Here is a 17,505-nt window from a genome sequence, read left to right on the forward strand (position 1 = left end):
ATTTTGATATTTCTATTTTACAATTTGTTATATATTCTACATATTCTATTTCTCCTGTTTCTATATATTCGTTTATATTAATTTTTTGGAGTTGGAAGAATGTTATTAATTTGTTTATATTTAGTTTTTCTAGTTTATCCTTATTATGTAGTTCTTTTAATTATTTTATATTATCTCTTATATGTTCTAAAAAGATTAGATCTTTAGATTCTTGATATAATTGCATATTTTGATGTAATCTATGTTCTTGTAATTCTATTATTTTTCGGGTTTCTGTTAGGTTCATCTAGTCTGAATATATATCCTCTGTAAGTATATCAAATTCAGATAGGCTTATTGTATTCTCTTCTTCTAAGTCAGATAATTCTGCTAAATCATACCATTGTTGGGTCATTAGTTCTAGTATTTCGTTCATAAGTAATTTGTCAAATATTATATTTTTGATATCATTATTTAGTGATCTAAGTATGTGTAAAATGGTTATTTTATATTCATCAGTGTTATCTAAGATGTAAGGATGATCCATTTTTGTTTGATGTTTTGGCTAAAAATATTCCTTTAATCTCTTCGTTTATCATGTTTATCGTCATCCTATAACAAGTTATTAAGAACAATTCTTTTAGTCACTACCATGATTTTTTGCTTCAATCGTTTTACCCTAACAGCGCCTCAACTTTGGTTACTTCCCTACCACGGCCTTCTGCCTTACTGGTTTCACCCTTAGGATGGCATAGTCTGGGCTTAAACTACTCTCAGCATAATTATTCATGGCAAACTTACTAAAATTATTCTAAATAACAGTTATAACATGATAACAATTATGATAATCTAGAGATTTCAGGAATATATGTATTTAGCTATACATATTTAAAAAAAACTTACTTGATACTGTATATCGGGGATTTCTTCTTTCATAGGTTTGGATTGCTCCATAGATTAAAGATGTTAATTTATTTCACTGAATAGATTTTTACAAGAGAGGTTACAAGAGAGTTTTTTCAGAAGGATGTGAAAGGGGTAAGGTAAGGTGTGTCCCTCTAAGCCTTAAGGGCTGTCTATTTATAACGGAAACTAATCCAAACATCGTCCTCCTAACTTTACACTTGGACGGTCTAAAATTAAAGTAAAAGACGCGTTCCCAACAGTTTTTCCACTGACAGTGGTAGTGATAAAGTGGGACTCACAACAACAACTTAAAAACTAAAAGACGGAAAATAATTTACATAAAGTCAAAAGTTGCTTTAATAATTACATAGCTTTTTTCTTTATGTCATTTTCTGCTTCTTCTTGGGTCCTGCCGATCTTGCTAGCTGTCCTTTTTTTTTTTTTGTCTTGTAGCTTTTGTTGTAAGATTCCTTTGTCTCTTTCTTGATATTTTGTTGCGTATCTTTTTAGTTTTCTTCTTCTTCAAATTTGATTTCTGGAACTATGTTTTTCTCTCCTTGACATTTCGAACATATGTGCTCTGAGTAGATTGGACTAATTTGTTTGCAGTATCTTGTCATTAAGTTTTGAGAAATAAATTCTCCTCTAATAGCTCTTGTAATGGGTGCTTCTTCTGGTTGGATTAATGTTTTAATCCATCTCCGTATCTCTTCCATGTCGTTTTCCCTTAGGTTTTTTGAATGGGTGTAGATCATCGTGTGTTCTCGGGATTGGTATCCCCAAATAGGTTTTTCTTCTACATAATTGTTGACTAGTTCACTTAGAATGGTTGATAGTCCTATAATTCTTTTGTTTGAGTAGAATGCTGGTATATCAGGTTTGGGTATTTCTGGTTGTATTTGTACATTTTCTGGGATAATCATTTCTCTAGTTAGTCCTAATTTAATAACTTGGATTATTGGTTTTATCTCGTTATAGAGTATCTCTGCTGGTGCTACATAAAATTTTATATAAAATAGGTCTCCTTTGGTGATTCTCTTGTAGGTAGTAAAGGCACTATATAGCTCTGGTATTGTAGCTATTTCTTGTCCGGTTTGTGTGTACACTGTACTTAATAGTCCGTAATTGTAACATGTTTTAACTAAATTTGCATTCGTCCCTGGTTGGGCAATCAGTCGGTTGTATCCTTGTAATGGTTGTGTTATATAATCTGTTTTTGGGTTTTGGGTTGTTTTTGATCTCGGATTTAGGTTTAAAAAGGTTTGAATCTTGTGGATATTTTGTATATAGCTGTTGGTAATATAATCGTAGGTTTGTTTTTTCTGGTTTAAGCTTTCTCTATAGCTAGTTGTTTGTGGTGATGGTGTCAAAGGATTTTGGGATTTTGGGGTATATGGCTTGTTGAACATGGCGTTCATATTTGTATTTGTATGTTTTCCTTTTCCTATTGCTGATGTTGATGTACCTGCAGCTGTATGTAAAATAGTGTTAGTTTGTAGGTTTTGGGTTTTTAGGTGTTTCCCAACGTCACCTCCTAGGTCCGCATGTTTTGAGCCATGCTGCTGGCTTAGTTCCGCATGTTTTGAGCCATGCTGCTGGCTTAGGTTTTTTGCTTCTATAATCTGCAACCTCTTTTCTACTTCCGTCATTTGTAGTGATAGTGTAGTAAGTATTGAAAATAGGTCTTGTGTAGTTTCTTCTTCATTTGTTTGTGTACTTTTGTCTTGATAAGTAATCTGCAATCACATTCTTGTCAGTAGGAATTATTTCTATTGTAAATGTGAAATTTAGTATATTTAATACGAGTCTTCGTATTTCTTTCGTTGTAACTGAGTCTTGTACCTTTTTGGTTATCCACCATTTAACTTGTGTGTTATCTGTTCTAACAATAAATTTGTTATATACTATATATGGTTCAAACGATAATAAACACTTATATAAAGCTAATAATTCTTTTCTATTTATTTCCCATTTTAACTGTGGTTCCGTAAATGATCCTGAATAATATCTACAGTGATGTTCTATTTTTTCATCCTTATATTTGTATTTAAGTACTCCTCCATAACTATGGTTACTTGAGTCTGTCTCTACTATATATATAAATTCTCTATTTTCATCTGGAAAATATAGTTTTGGTAATTTTTTACACATATCTTTTATTTTTTGTATATATGTTTTGTCTTTTTCATCAAAGTGATATTCTATATCTTTCTTTAATTTTTTCTGTAAAGGTTTTAAATTTTCTGCCAATTTAGGTATATATTCTCTAACTTGGTTAACTAATCCTAAGAATGATTGTAATTTCTTTTTTGTATCTAGGGTTTCATTTAAATTTATTATTTTTTGTACTATATGTGTTTGCATTTTAATTCCATTTTTATCTATTTGAATTCCTAAGAATTCCACCTGATTTTTAAGTATTTCTGCCTTATTTTTACTAAGGCTAATTCCTGAGGATTCTATTATATGTATGAATTTTTCTAATAATTTTATATGTTGATCTTGTGTCCTTGAGTATAGTAGTATATCGTCTATGTAGATTATACAGTTTTCTAATTGATTAAAATAGCTATCCATAAAATGTTGGTATCTTCCTGGTGCATTTTTATATCCAAATGGTAAAACGTTCCATTCATAAAATCCTTGTGGTACTGTAAAAGCTGTTAATTTTTTAGATTCTTCTTCTAATTTTAGGTGATAAAATCCTGATTTACAATCGAATTTACTGAAGTAATTATATCCTTGTACTTGCCTTATTTTTAATATTTTATTTGGTATCGGGTAATTATATGTTTTTGTTTTTGCATTTAAATTCCTATAATCTATTACCATTCTACTTTTACCTCTTTTTTGCTCATTATGTTTATTTACTATAAATGCTGGGCTATTATGTTTACTATTACTTTCCTGTATATAATTATTTTTTAATAGTTCTTTTATATGCATTTTGAATTCTTCTAGATCATTAAAATTATATTTTAATGGTTTCTGTGTTATTATACTATTTTCATCTATTAATTCTATTTTTACTTTCGTTTTATGTTTATCCCATCCTTGAAGGGGATTTTCATTATATAATGATTCTAATTTGTCTTGAATTATTTTTATCTTATTTATAGCAAATATTATTAATTCTATTTGTTGCTCATTTATTTTTTCATTTTCTAATTTTTGGGTTACCTTTTCACTTCCTTTAATCCACGGTGTTGTTTTACTTATTTTATTTCTTACTCTTTTTGCTCCTATTTTTTGTTTGCATGGTGTAGTAAACCACCAATGAGTTTTTGTTATTATATGTGGGTATAATTTATCTAAAAAGGGCATTCCTATTAATATATCTTTATTTGTAAATTCATAACTATATATTTCATCCATAGTTAGTATTTTATCCCATATTTGTATTTTTATATTTTTTGCTTTTTGCGTTATCAAGCTTCCTTCATTGTTAAATCCTGTTACCACAATAGGTGTTAATAATTTTTCCCATTTATCTTCAGGTAAACAGTTATGTCTGCATACATTTACTCCTGCTCCTGTATCTATCATGGGTGTATAATATCTGCTGTAATATCCTTCTATTATTATTTTTGCTAGTATATATATTTTTGTCATGTTAAGGTTCTTTCAATTGTTATTTTCTTATTTTTATATGTTATTATAAGATGTCTATCTCCTAGGTTATATGGTTTGACTGTTTCTAACCATTTTATTCCTAAGGTAATATTTTCATTTCCTTGGTAAATATTAAATTCTATTTCTACTGGGATTCCTCCAATAATTAGTTCCTTCTTTGTTATTTCTTCTGTTCCTACCAAATTTTTAGGTAATCCTGGGCATATTGTTTCTGTAGTTATTATTTCACTTTCTTTAACTAGTTCTTTAGTTATATAATTGTCTTCTTGTCCAGTATTTATCATTATTAGGTATTTTCTTTGATCTATTACTCCTGTTATATAATAGTTGTGTAACTCCGGTTCTTTTATTAATCTTTGTGGGTTTGTATATTCTAATCTTCTCGAGGTACTTGCTCTTGAAGATGTAGTTTGTGGGGATTCATAATTTATTCTTTTAGATGTGCTTAGTCTTTCTCTTACTATTTCTAAATCTCCTTCCATATCTATATCTTTGTAACTATAATCATTATTGTCTATGACTGATATTATACTATCAAATGGGTTTTCTATCTTTATTTTTTCAATCTTATTTCGTGCTGTTATTTTGTGATTGGTTGTTAATATATATAAATTTTTACATTTTGCTGTAAATATTTTACTTCCTGGTGCCAGCTCTATTCCTGACATTTTCCAGTACAATACTAGTGATTTATCTATATTAGCATCTTTTAATGCTACTGTATAGTTAGCACTAATTATAAATTTAAATTTTTGGTATATCAAATTTCCTTTTATTGCACAAATTATACTCTTTTCTATAGGTTGTACTATTCTATCATCTGCTAAATATATTTCTATTGGTGTATTTATCCCTTCTCTAAAACAGGCTTTTATAAGTATTTCTGTTCCTCCTAAGTGTACATATTTGATCGGATTTTTTGCTTTTATATTCTGAATTTCTTTATTTATTGTTCTTTTATTTATTATAGGTATTTTAGCTTTTCCTCTAGTATATTTACAATCTATTATATGTTCTTTTTGACTTATTACATAATATTCTTCTTTTTTAATTTTGAACCAGTTTTTTATTGTTGGTACTTCTAATATTTTACCGATGCTTAAATCTAAATCTTTTCCTTTTATTTTTTCAAAAATATCATTATCAAATATTACTTTTTGTTCACTTGATTCTTCATCCTTATATTCTTCTCTGCTTATTATTTGTATATCGTTTTCAGTCATTTTCCTCTATATCTGAGAGTTCTTTTTCTGATTCTATTTCTGTTTCTAATTCAGGTTCTAATTCATAAATACTATCTTCACTATCTAATTCATAATCTATATAGTCTAGTTGCATGTATTCTTCATTATCAGTGTTAATTTCTGTTATTTGTTTCTTTTTAGGGTCTCTAGGTAATTTACAATCTTTGGCTAGGTGTCCTAATTTTCCACAATTGTAACAAGTACATTCGGATAATTTTTTCTTAATTCTATATGATCTTTTTCTTTTGTAATCTTTTATATAATATCTTTTCCTCGGGTTTTTATACTTATATTTTAACTTATTTCTTCTATATTTTTTATATTTTCTTTTATAATTTTTCTTTTTATAATAATTATCTGTACATCCAAACTGGGGTGCAGTTTTAATTTTACAACATGTAAGGTTTTTTATCAGTGTTTTTTCCATTTTAATTTCTTCTTTATGTTTTTCACATAATTCTATAAACCAATTCTTTAAATATCTAATTCTAGCTCCTAAGGTATCTTCTAATCCTGCTTTTTCCCAATCTCTTATTATTTTAGAACTAAAAGGTTCTGGTAATTTTGTAAAGTATATTTTTCTGATTTCTTTTCCTTCTTCAACACTATATGTTCCTTTATAGTAATATTCTTTAAATGCACACGTATATTCGTCTATGTAACACATGTTACATATAGCTAGTTTGTTCATTAGATTTCTACTTACTGTTTTTTCCTTTTGTTGCTCTTCTATTTCTGTTGTCATACTACTAAATTCATTTCTTATAGCTAATTCATATTTTACTAATATGTCTATAGTTGTTGTAGCTGATTCACCATCGAATTTTTTATTACTTCTTAATGCTTTTATACTTTCATCATTTAGATTTTGTATCCATAATTTTACTGTTCCTATTATTGTCCTTTCTATATATCCTGGTGCTTCTGGAATTGGTATTTTATTATCTATTAATTGTTTTGATATATATCCTACCCATAGTTGTATTATTTTATTAACGTCTTCTACGCAATTTAAGTCCAAAAAGTTATATTGTTCATTTATTATTTTTGGTGTCCATTTTCTGTTTAATCTTTTATCCCATAATACTTTACTTCTGTCACTTCGTTCATAATTATTATTGTAATATGTTGGTATTATTTGTTTGTATTTTCTTTCTTTTGATGTACTTGGTTTTTCGCTTATATCTCCGGCATATATTTCTGGATTTATTACGTTATTTGTTTTAGTTATCAGTTCTGTATATGTTTCACTTATTTCTGAATCTTCTGAACTTTCTGTATTCTGTTCATTTTCATTATTAGTTTCATTTATTTCTTCAAGTTTTACTTCTATGTCCTCTTTTAATTTTTCCCTAAATTTTTCTATTTCTTCCTTCAATCTTTCTTCTTGCTCTAATTCTTTTTTCTTTTCTCTTTCTCTCTGTTTGTTTTCATATAATTCTTTTAATATTGCTAATTCTTTTTCTAATTCCATTATCCGGGTGTTTTTGTTTTCTTTCACTTGCTGTAATTCTTTTTTAGCTTGTTGCCTAATTTTTTCAATTTCATTTTTCCTATCAATTTCTTCATTTTCTTTTATTATTCTTGTCATTGCTGTTAAACTATCTTCTAATCTTGCAGTTTCTTTTTCTAACATTAAATATATGTTTTCTCCTACTTTCTTATATCTTCTTCCTATATTTGAAGTTATTATTTTTATTTTTAATCCATCCAAATTTTCGTATGTTTTTTCGTCTACCGCAAATTCTTCTTTATTCATATTTTATGTTTAATCTTAAGTTGTAAGATATACTTATATTCTAGTTTTGACATTTTGTTTATTAATTTGTCCTTTTTCGTGGTTTTATATTCTTTATATAATTCCTGTAATTTTGTTATTGTTTTCTTTTCTTTTTTAGGATTTTTACTTGTTAATTTTTTATCAATTATAATTGGTATATTGTATTTATTTGTTATGGCTCTGATACCATAACAAAATTGTATGGTATCCTTATCGACGTATTGTTCCTCGTCCGAGAATTCTTCGTCCTCACTTGTTTGAGCTTCATCAGTTGAATCTTCATCCTCATTTTCTATAATTGTTACTTCATTTATATCAACTTCTTCCAATATGCGTTCAGGATGTTCCAAATTATTTTCTAACTGACCGTCCACTATTTGGTAAACACTGGAGATATCGTTTTGATATGTAACATCTAACACATTCTCGACTTCCACCCTACCTACAGGCTTAGTTTTTATTACAACCCACCAATCGGACTTATTCCGCCGCAATGGATAAGGAGCATAATGCACTTGCCTTATGTGCAATTATGAAAGGATCATAGCGATCATACTCCCTCGTATGATTAACCTCAATTATGTTGTATTGGTGGTGTACTCTTGTACCTCTTGTTGGATTTGGGTCAAACCACTTGCATCTAAAGAGTATCAATTTCTTATATGGCCAACCTGTATATTCTAGTTGTAATATTTCTTTGACCACACCATAATAATCAATATCTCCAACTTGGTTGCCATCACCACCTTGAACCCACACCCCGTTGTTGTTGCTATTTTTATTTTTAGAGCAATCCTCTGTATGAAACTTATAACCATTCACTACGTACTTAGACATTGTTGTGACCTGAAGCCCAGGTCCTCAAGATATATCTTTCAAAAATTGATTTACACCATTATTTGGATTATTTACCTACATAGTGTTAAAAACTTCATAAGTTAGCACAACTTATGAATCAATTTTTACACCATTATTTGGATTATTTACCTACATAGAGTTAAAAAAAGTCATAAGTTAGCACAACTTATGAATCAATTTTTATACATTCAATATATATACAGCATCATAGCCAAATTGACCCACGAAGTGACTGTGACATATCAAATATTTTTAGTAGTTGCATCAATATATAGTCACAGTAAATTTTATATTTTGATAACTAATAAATCAATACTTACTTGAGAAATGGTACAACTTCGGGATAATTTAGCAACACATGAAGTGTAGCTGACTTGTACTCCATATCACTCAAACTTCTCTTTCTAACATCCTTAGAACATCGGCCTGGTTGATTGAATATGGACATTGGTGGATATAATGGATCATTCACACATTTGACCGTGTGCCTATTGGGCCTATTCCTAGAACATGGCACGTTACTCTCAAAATAATAAGAACAAAAATGTGAAGTTTCCTTTGCAATATAGATCTTTCAATCCTATTCCTCTGCTTAACAAATTATTTGCATTTGCCAATTGTCCTACATAATGTCATTTTAGCCAAGAACATTCAAATAAAATAGAATATTATATCAAACTTATAATATTACCTCTCAAAGGGATACATCCATCTGCATTGAACATGCCCTCCAAGTAGTGCCTCGTGTACAAGGTGTATTGGAAGGTGTTCCAGCACATCAAAGAAACCACATGGAAATATTTTTTTCATCTTACTAGAAATTACACGAATGTTCTGATCCATCCGAAGTAGGTTTTCTTCCCTTAATGTGGTAGAACACAAGTCTTTGAAAAACAAACTAATCTCTATGATGGGTTTCCAGATTCTTTCAGGCAAACCACAAAATGCAATAGGCACTAAAGTCTCTATGAAAACATGGCAGTCATGACTTTTCAAATGGCCTACCTCCATATCTATTTTTTTTTCAAGACGCATAACCCTCAAGCATCTTCAATTTCGTAACCCAATCACAAATTTGTCGTCTTTCCTCCAAAGTGAATGTGTAACTTGCTTTGGGCTTGAACACCTTACCATTGTTTGTTGTCTGCAAGTATAATTGAGGCCGCCTGTAATATTCTTGTAAGTCCATTCTAGCATTCGGGTTATCTTTTGTCTTACCTTTAATATCTATCACTGTGTTGAACAAATTATCAAAATAATTTTTCTCAATATGCATGACACCAAGGTTGTGTCAGAGAAGATTATCCTTCCAATAAGGCAACTCCCAAAATATACTCTATTTCGTCCAATTATTATTTACACCATATCCGGGGAATCTAAAAGGTGGAGCCTCAGTAACTTTACTGAAGTTCTGGACCCTTTCCCAAATTTCCTCACCTGAAAGTATCGGATGTGGAGAATCATATTCCACTTTATTCATTTTGAATGCAGTTTTTATCCTTTTAAACTCATGATCATCAGGCAAGAATTGACGGTGACAATCAAATCATGAATGCTTTCGGCCATGTTTCAAAGTGAACGCTTTACTATTTTCCATGCAGTAAGGACAAGCTAGCTTCCCAGCAGTCATCTACCCATACAACATTCCATACGCAGGAAAATGGTTAATAGTCCACATTAAATTAGCATGCAAATTGAAATTCTTCTTGGTTGATATGTCAGATGTTTCAACACCATCATACCACAATTATTTTAGCTCATCAATCAAAGGATACAAATATACATCAATCAAACTTTTCAAATTACGTGGACCGAGGATAATACAATTTAAGAATATATATGGACTAGTCATACACAACTCAGGTGGTAGATTATAAGGTGTAAGAAAGATAGGCCAACATAAATATGGTGTCGTAGATATAGAAAAAGGCATGAAGCCATCCGCACACAAACCTAATCGAATGTTCGTTGGTTCACTAGCAAAATCTGGATATGTCTTATCAAAGTGCTTCCAAGCTTCTCCATCTGAAGGATGACACATAACACCAGGTGGTCTTCTATTTTCAAAGTGTTATCTCATATGAGGAGCAGAACTCATCGACGCATATAACCTCTTTAACCTAGGTATAAGAGGTAAATAATGCATCGCCTTGACATCGACCATATTCCCGCTGGAAAGCCTCTTGAAACGAGGCTTTTCGCAAAATTTACAACTGTCTAAAGTTGCATCATTTTTATAATATAACATGCAACCATCTTCACAACAATCAATTCTCATTGACGAAAGTCCTAACTTAGAAACCAATCTCTTTTCCTTATAGAAATCACTAGGTAAGTTGATATTAGGGTCAACTAGTTCACTCATAAGGTCAATGAAAGAGTCCATGGCTGCTTGAGAAATATTCCAATCAGATTTGATACTTAGTAATCTAACTGCAATAGACAGCTCAGAGTGCGGACTTCCTTCACGTAGTGGACGACTAGCTTCCTCTAACTGTTCATAAAAATATTTTGCGTCATCATTAGGAGTTTGTTCAACATTTTCATTGGGCTCACCCCCGAAGTGCATCCCAAAAGCATCCGCAACCATATCTTGAATTCTAGAATCAAGATTTGTATTCTCCACCGACCTACTATTTTCACCAACAACCTGTGATGACCCAAAATGTCATTTTTAAATTTAATGATTAATTCTGTGATCTAAGACCTTAAAAAAATTACTATTTTTCATTACTCGACTTGCGTGCGCAATCCGTAAATTTTTCCGAAAACTTTTTATGTGAAAATGGATTAAAATATGAATTAGAGCTTTAAAACTCAACTGAGTTGACTTTGGTCAACATTTTGAGCAAACAGACTCGGATCAGTATTTTGACAATTCCGGTAGGTCCATATCATGAATTGGGACATGGGCGTATGCCCGGAATCAAATTTCGAGGTCCCTAGCCCAAGATATGGAATTTTGATGAAATATTTAAAGTTTAAGTTCAAATAGTGACCGGATGTCGAATTATGTAAAAACAACCCCGGAATAGAATTTTGATGATTCCAACAGCTCCGTATGGTAATTTTGGACTTAGGAGCGTGATCGGAATTTTATTTGGAAGTCCGTACTGGAATTAGGCTTCAAATGCCGAAAGTTAAATTTTTGGGAAGTTTAACCAAGGGGTTGACTTTTTGATATTGGGGTCGAAATCCAATTCTAAAAATTTTCATAGCTCAGTTATGTCATTTATGACTTACGTACAAAATTTGAGGTCAATCGGACTTGATTTGATAGGTTCCGGTGTTGTTTGAAGAAATTAAAAGTTTCAAAGTTCATTAGGCTTGAATCTATGTGTGATTCGTATTTTTAGTGTTTTTGGATGTGAGTTGAAGATTCGACTAAGTTCGTATGGTATTTTAGGACTTGTTGGTATGTTTGGTTGAGATCCCGGGGGCCTCGGGTGTGTTTCGGATGCTCAACGGGTCATTTTTGGACTTATAGAAGTAGATTTTTCTAGTTTTTGTTGCAGAAGTTTGTTCTTCGCGTTCGCGAATGTGTGGTCAGAGGAAGCATCGTGAACGCGAGGAGTAGGACGCGTTCGATAAGAATGTTTTCTGAGTGTGAGGTTTTGTTCTTCGCGTTCGCGAAGGGGAGTATGCGAATGCGGAGGTATGGTCTGTGTGTGCATCGCGAACGCGTGAGTGGCGTCGCGTTCGCGAAGGAGAGCGAGGCAGCTCGGAACCCCAGTCTTTTGTTCTACGTGTTAGCGAGATAAGGGACGCGTTCGCGAAGGTCTGAGTTTGCAAAGCTTTGCGTTCGCGAAGCATTGGTCACGTTCGCAAAGAGGAAAATTGGGCAGCACATTTTTGTGCTTCGCGAACGTGAGGCAAGGGTCGCGTTCGCGAAAAAGAAATGTACCATTTTTAACGATTTGGAGCTCGGATTGTGGCGATTTTTGAGAGATTTTCAGAGAAAATGTTAGGGTAAGTGTTCTTAACTCAATCTTTGTTAGATTATCCGAATCTATCACAGGTTTTAACAATTAATTGGTGATTTAAGTTGGAACAAATTCGAAAACCCTCTTGGATAGATTTGAGGATTTGAGGGTCGAACTATTATTGGAATTTAGTCATTTTGATATGGTTAGGCTCGTGGTTGAATGGGCGTTCATATTTCGTAACTTTCGTTGGATTCCGAGTCGTGGGCCCTACGGGCCATATTTGAGTTAATTTTGGATTTTTATTGACAAATGTAGTATTTTCTTATAGAATTAATTCTATAATTTTTGTTGACTGTATCGAATTAATTATGACTAGATACGAGTCGACCGGAATCATAAAATCGAGGAAAAAACATACTACTTGGTTAAATTGGAGCAAGTCGAGGTAAGTGACTTGTCTAACCTTATGTGGGAGAAATTTTCCCTAGAATTGATATTAATGTGATTATTGAAATGTGTTGAAAGTCATGTGCACGAGGTGACGAGTGTGTACATGGGCTAAATTGCGAAAGATTATATTTTTAAATTGTGTAGATCACCGTTGCGCATTTATTAAATTATTTTATCTTGTTATATTCTTCATCATTGATCTGAGATATATATTTTAAATTTGTTTGACCTTTTCCTGCTAATTGTTTTACCTGTTTAATTAAAACTTGGTTTCTTTTATACTGTGCATTATTTGAAGGTTGATTTTCTTTAAATTAAATATTATTAATATGAAGTATTTGATATTTTTAAATTTGATATTGAAGCAACGTATTAAGGTTTTTGAAATATTATTTTCCTGAATTATTTATTTCTGAATAGTTTCGTAAGATTTTTGGTACTCATTGTGATGGTGCCGTGAGCTCTTTATTGTGGAAAAATATTATTGTTGGATTATTTTGGCATGAGCCGTGAGCTCTTTATTTTCGAAAAATATTATTGTTGATTTATTTTTGGAAAATTAAAATATTGGGCACTTGAGGTGCAAATTGTGATATATTGTGATATTGATACGCATGCGGCGGTATAAGGTCTGGGTATTGAAACGCATGCGGTGAGATAAGGGTGGTTTGATACGCGTGGCTAGTAGGGGTGACTACTAGAAGTCATGCGGTGTGATAAGGGTGGCTAAAACGCGGGATGCTATTTCGGAAAAATATTTTCTTTAAATAAATTGTGAAGGCTCCCGCAGTGATATAAGGAAATGAGATATTGTGAATTTATTTATGATTTGGGACTACGAGGCGGTACCTCGGTAGTGCCCTTGTTGATATTGATTTATGGCCATAGTTGCCTTCGATTAATTGTTGTGATTTTCATAAAGTTGAAAGAAATTCTATTTTAATTCCACGAGATATTATTTGCAATTATTTGGTGTCATTAAATGTGACATACTATTTGATTAATTTCCATAGTCATTTTATCTTATTAAATTGTTTAAACATTTTTCCATGTCATTATCTATTCTCCAGTAGGGCCTGACCTGACCTCGTCACTACTCTACTGAGGTTAGGCTTGGCACTTACTGGCTACCGCTGTGGTGTACTCATACTACGCTTCTGCACATCTTTTTGTGCATATCCAGGTACATCTTACCAGTCTAAACGTCAGTGAGTTACCTGCACACGGAGACTTCGAGGTATATCTGCCAGCGTCCGCAGACTCCAGAGTCCCCTTCTATCATTTTATGTTGCTTTCTTATTTTTCTTTAGACCTTGATACATAGAAACATTGATAATAAATTTTTAGAAGCTTGTGACTTATTTTTACCGGGTTTTGGGAGTTGTAATTATTTGAATTATAGTTTATTTATTTCATATATTTATGATTATTCCGCATTGATAGGCTTACCTAGTCTTAGAGACTAGGTGCCATCACGACCTCCTACGGAGGAAATTTGGGGTCATGACAAGTTGGTATCAGAGCACTAGGTTCATAGGTATTATGAGTCACAAGCAGGTTTAGTAGAGTCTTGCGGATCGGTACGGAGACGTTTGTACTTATATTCGAGAGGCTATGGAACTGCTAGGAAATATTCACTTCTTTGATTCCTTATCGTGTGCCTTTGTTGATTTCAAAGTTCTAAACAATTGTCTTTCTATTCTCTCACAGATGGTGAGGACATGCACAACTGGATTCGATGATCAAACACCCGCGCCCCCTGTTGGAGCCGCAAGAGGCCGGGGTCGGGGCAGAGGCCGATGAAGACCACGTGGTGCAGCCAGAGCACCTGCACGAGCTGCTGCACCAGAGCCACCAGTAGGTCCAGTTGGAGAGCTGGCACCTGAGACGCCTATTACTACTCCTGCACTTCAGGAGACTCTTGCCCAGTTTTTAAGCATGTTTGGCACTCTAGCTCAGGCAAGGTTAATTCTACTTGCTCCTGCCACATCTCAGGCCGGGAGAGGAGCTCAGACTCTCGCCGCCTGTACTCCAGAGCCACAGGCCCAAGTTGACCATGCCCCAAAGGTTATACCAGTACAGCCAGTTGTCTCAGTTCGGCCTGAGATTAGGAAAATAGTTTCAGAGGGGGAGCAGCTCAGGCTCGAGAGGTATAAGAAGTACCACCCTCCCACTTTCAACGGTTTAGCTTCAGAGGATGCTCAGGGTTTTCTGGAGGAATGTCACTGTATCCTTCGTACTATGGGTATTGTGGATTCCAGTGGGGTTTCTTTTACAGCATTCCAGTTTAGAGGAGCAGCCTACCAGTGGTGGCGGGCATATGAATTGGATAGTCCGGCCGAGGCAGCTTCACTTACTTGGACTAAATTTTCAGATATGTTCTTAAGGGAGTATGTTCCTCAGAGTCTTAGGGATGCATGGCGCGCAGAGTTTGAGCAGTTGCGCCAGGGTTCTATGACTGTGTCAGAATATGAGGTCCGACTCAGTGATTTGGCTAGGCATGCACTAGCCTTAGTTGCCACTGTTCGAGAGCGGGTTCGCAGATTTATTGAGGGTGTTCACCCTAGTATCAGATACAGTATGGCCCGAGAGCTAGAGATGGATATCACATACCAACAGGTGGTGTCAATTGCTAGGAGATTAGAAGGTATGCAGACTCGGGAGAGGGAAGAGAGGGAAGCTAAGAGACCCCAAGATTCTGGCACATATAATAATTCTCGTGCCGCAGTTGCAGCCTATCATGGTAGAGGTTATGTGAGCTATCCTATTCATTCAGCACTTCCAGCTTCCAGTGGTCTTCCGACTACTCCCAGACCTCAGGTTCCATATTATGCACCACCAGTGTCTTCTGTACCTCCTGTATGGGGTGCTTTCAGCGGGCAGTCTACTCGATCAGGCCCGAGCCAGTCCCAACAACCACGTCCTCCGAGGGCTTGTTTTGAGTGTGGTGACACTCGTCATATTATGAGAGATTAACCCAAATTTAGGAGGGGTGAACCTCCACAAATTTCTCAGGCCCCACCTATTCCACAGGGTCCTCAGGCTTCTCAGGCCATGATTACTGCACCAGTTGCCACTCCACCTGCACAGCCAGCTAGAGGTGGAGGTCGGGCAGGTAGAGGTTACCCTAGAGGGGGAGGCCAGGCCAGATATTATGCCCTTCCTGCTAGGACAGATGCCGTTGCATCCGATTCTGTTATCACATGTATTATTCCGGTCTGTCATAGAGATGCATCCGTTTTATTTAATCCAGGCTCCACTTATTCTTATGTGTCATCTTATTTTGCCCCGTATTTGGGTGTATCATGTGATTACTTGAGTTCTTCTATTTATGTATCGACACCCGTGGGTGAATCTATTATTATGTACCATGTGTATCGGTTGTGTTTAATTGTTATCAGTGGTTTTGAGACCTGAGCTGCTTTATTATTGCTCAGTATGGTGGATTTCGATATTATTTTGGGCATGGACTGGTTGTCGCCCTATCATGCTATTCTTGATTGTTACGCCAAGATGGTGACATTGGCTATGCCAAGTCTACCGTGGCTAGAGTGGAGAGGTACCTCGGATCATGTTCCTAGCAGGGTTGTTTCATTTCTTAAAGCTCTACGAATGGTTGAGAAGGGGTATGATGCGTATTTGGCCTATGTGAGAGATGTTAGTATTGATACTCCTAATGTAGGGTCAGTTCCTATAGCAAGGGATTTTCCTGATGTATTTCCAGCGGATCTTCCGGGTATGCCACCCGACAGAGATGTTAACTTTGGCATTGATTTGTTACCGGGCACTCAGCCCATTTCTATTCCACCATACCGTATGGCCCCAGCGGAGTTGAAAGAATTAAAAGAACAGTTACAGGAGTTGCTTGATAAGGGTTTCATTCAGCCCAGTGTATCGCCTTGGGGTGCTCCTGTCTTATTTGTAAAGAAGAAGGATGGTTCTATGCAGATGTGTATTGCTTACCGCCAGCTGAACAAGGTTACAGTGAAGAACAAGTATCCATTGCCACGTATTGATGACCTATTTGATCAGCTTCAGGGTGCCAGGGTATTCTATAAAATTGACTTGCATTCAGGCTATCATCAGTTGAAGATTCGGGATTCAGATATCCCGAAGACTGCCTTTAGGACTCGGTGCGGTCACTACAAGTTCCTTGTGATGTCTTTTGGGTTGACCAATGCCCCAACAACATATATGCACATAATGAATAGTGTATTTTAGCCATATCTTGATTCCTTCATCATTGTGTTTATTAACGACATTCTGGTGTATTCCCGGAGTCAGGAAGATCATGAACAACACCTGAGGACTGTGCTTCAGATTTTGAGAGAAAGGAAGTTATATGCAAAATTTTCAAAGTGTGAATTCTGGCTTGATTCAGTGGGATTTTTGGGTCATATAGTTTCATGCGAGGGGATCAAGGTATATCCAAAGAATATTGAAGCAGTGCAGAGTTGGTCCAGACCGTCCTCAGTTACGGAAATCTGGAGTTTCTTTGGTTTGGCTGGGTATTATCGCCGATTTGTAAAGGGTTTCTCTTCTATTGCTGCATCTATGGCCAAATTGACCCAGAAGGGTGCTCCGTTCAGGTGGACCGAGGAATGTGAGGAGAGCTTCCAAAAGCTCAAGACAGCTTTGACTACAGCCCAGTATTGGTATTACCTACAGGTACATGATCTTATACTGTGTATTGTGACGCATCACGTATTGGTCTCGGTGTAGTGTTGAT

This window comes from Nicotiana tabacum, chromosome 15 (assembly GCF_000715075.1).
Source record: "Nicotiana tabacum cultivar K326 chromosome 15, ASM71507v2, whole genome shotgun sequence".
NCBI lineage: Eukaryota > Viridiplantae > Streptophyta > Magnoliopsida > Solanales > Solanaceae > Nicotiana > Nicotiana tabacum.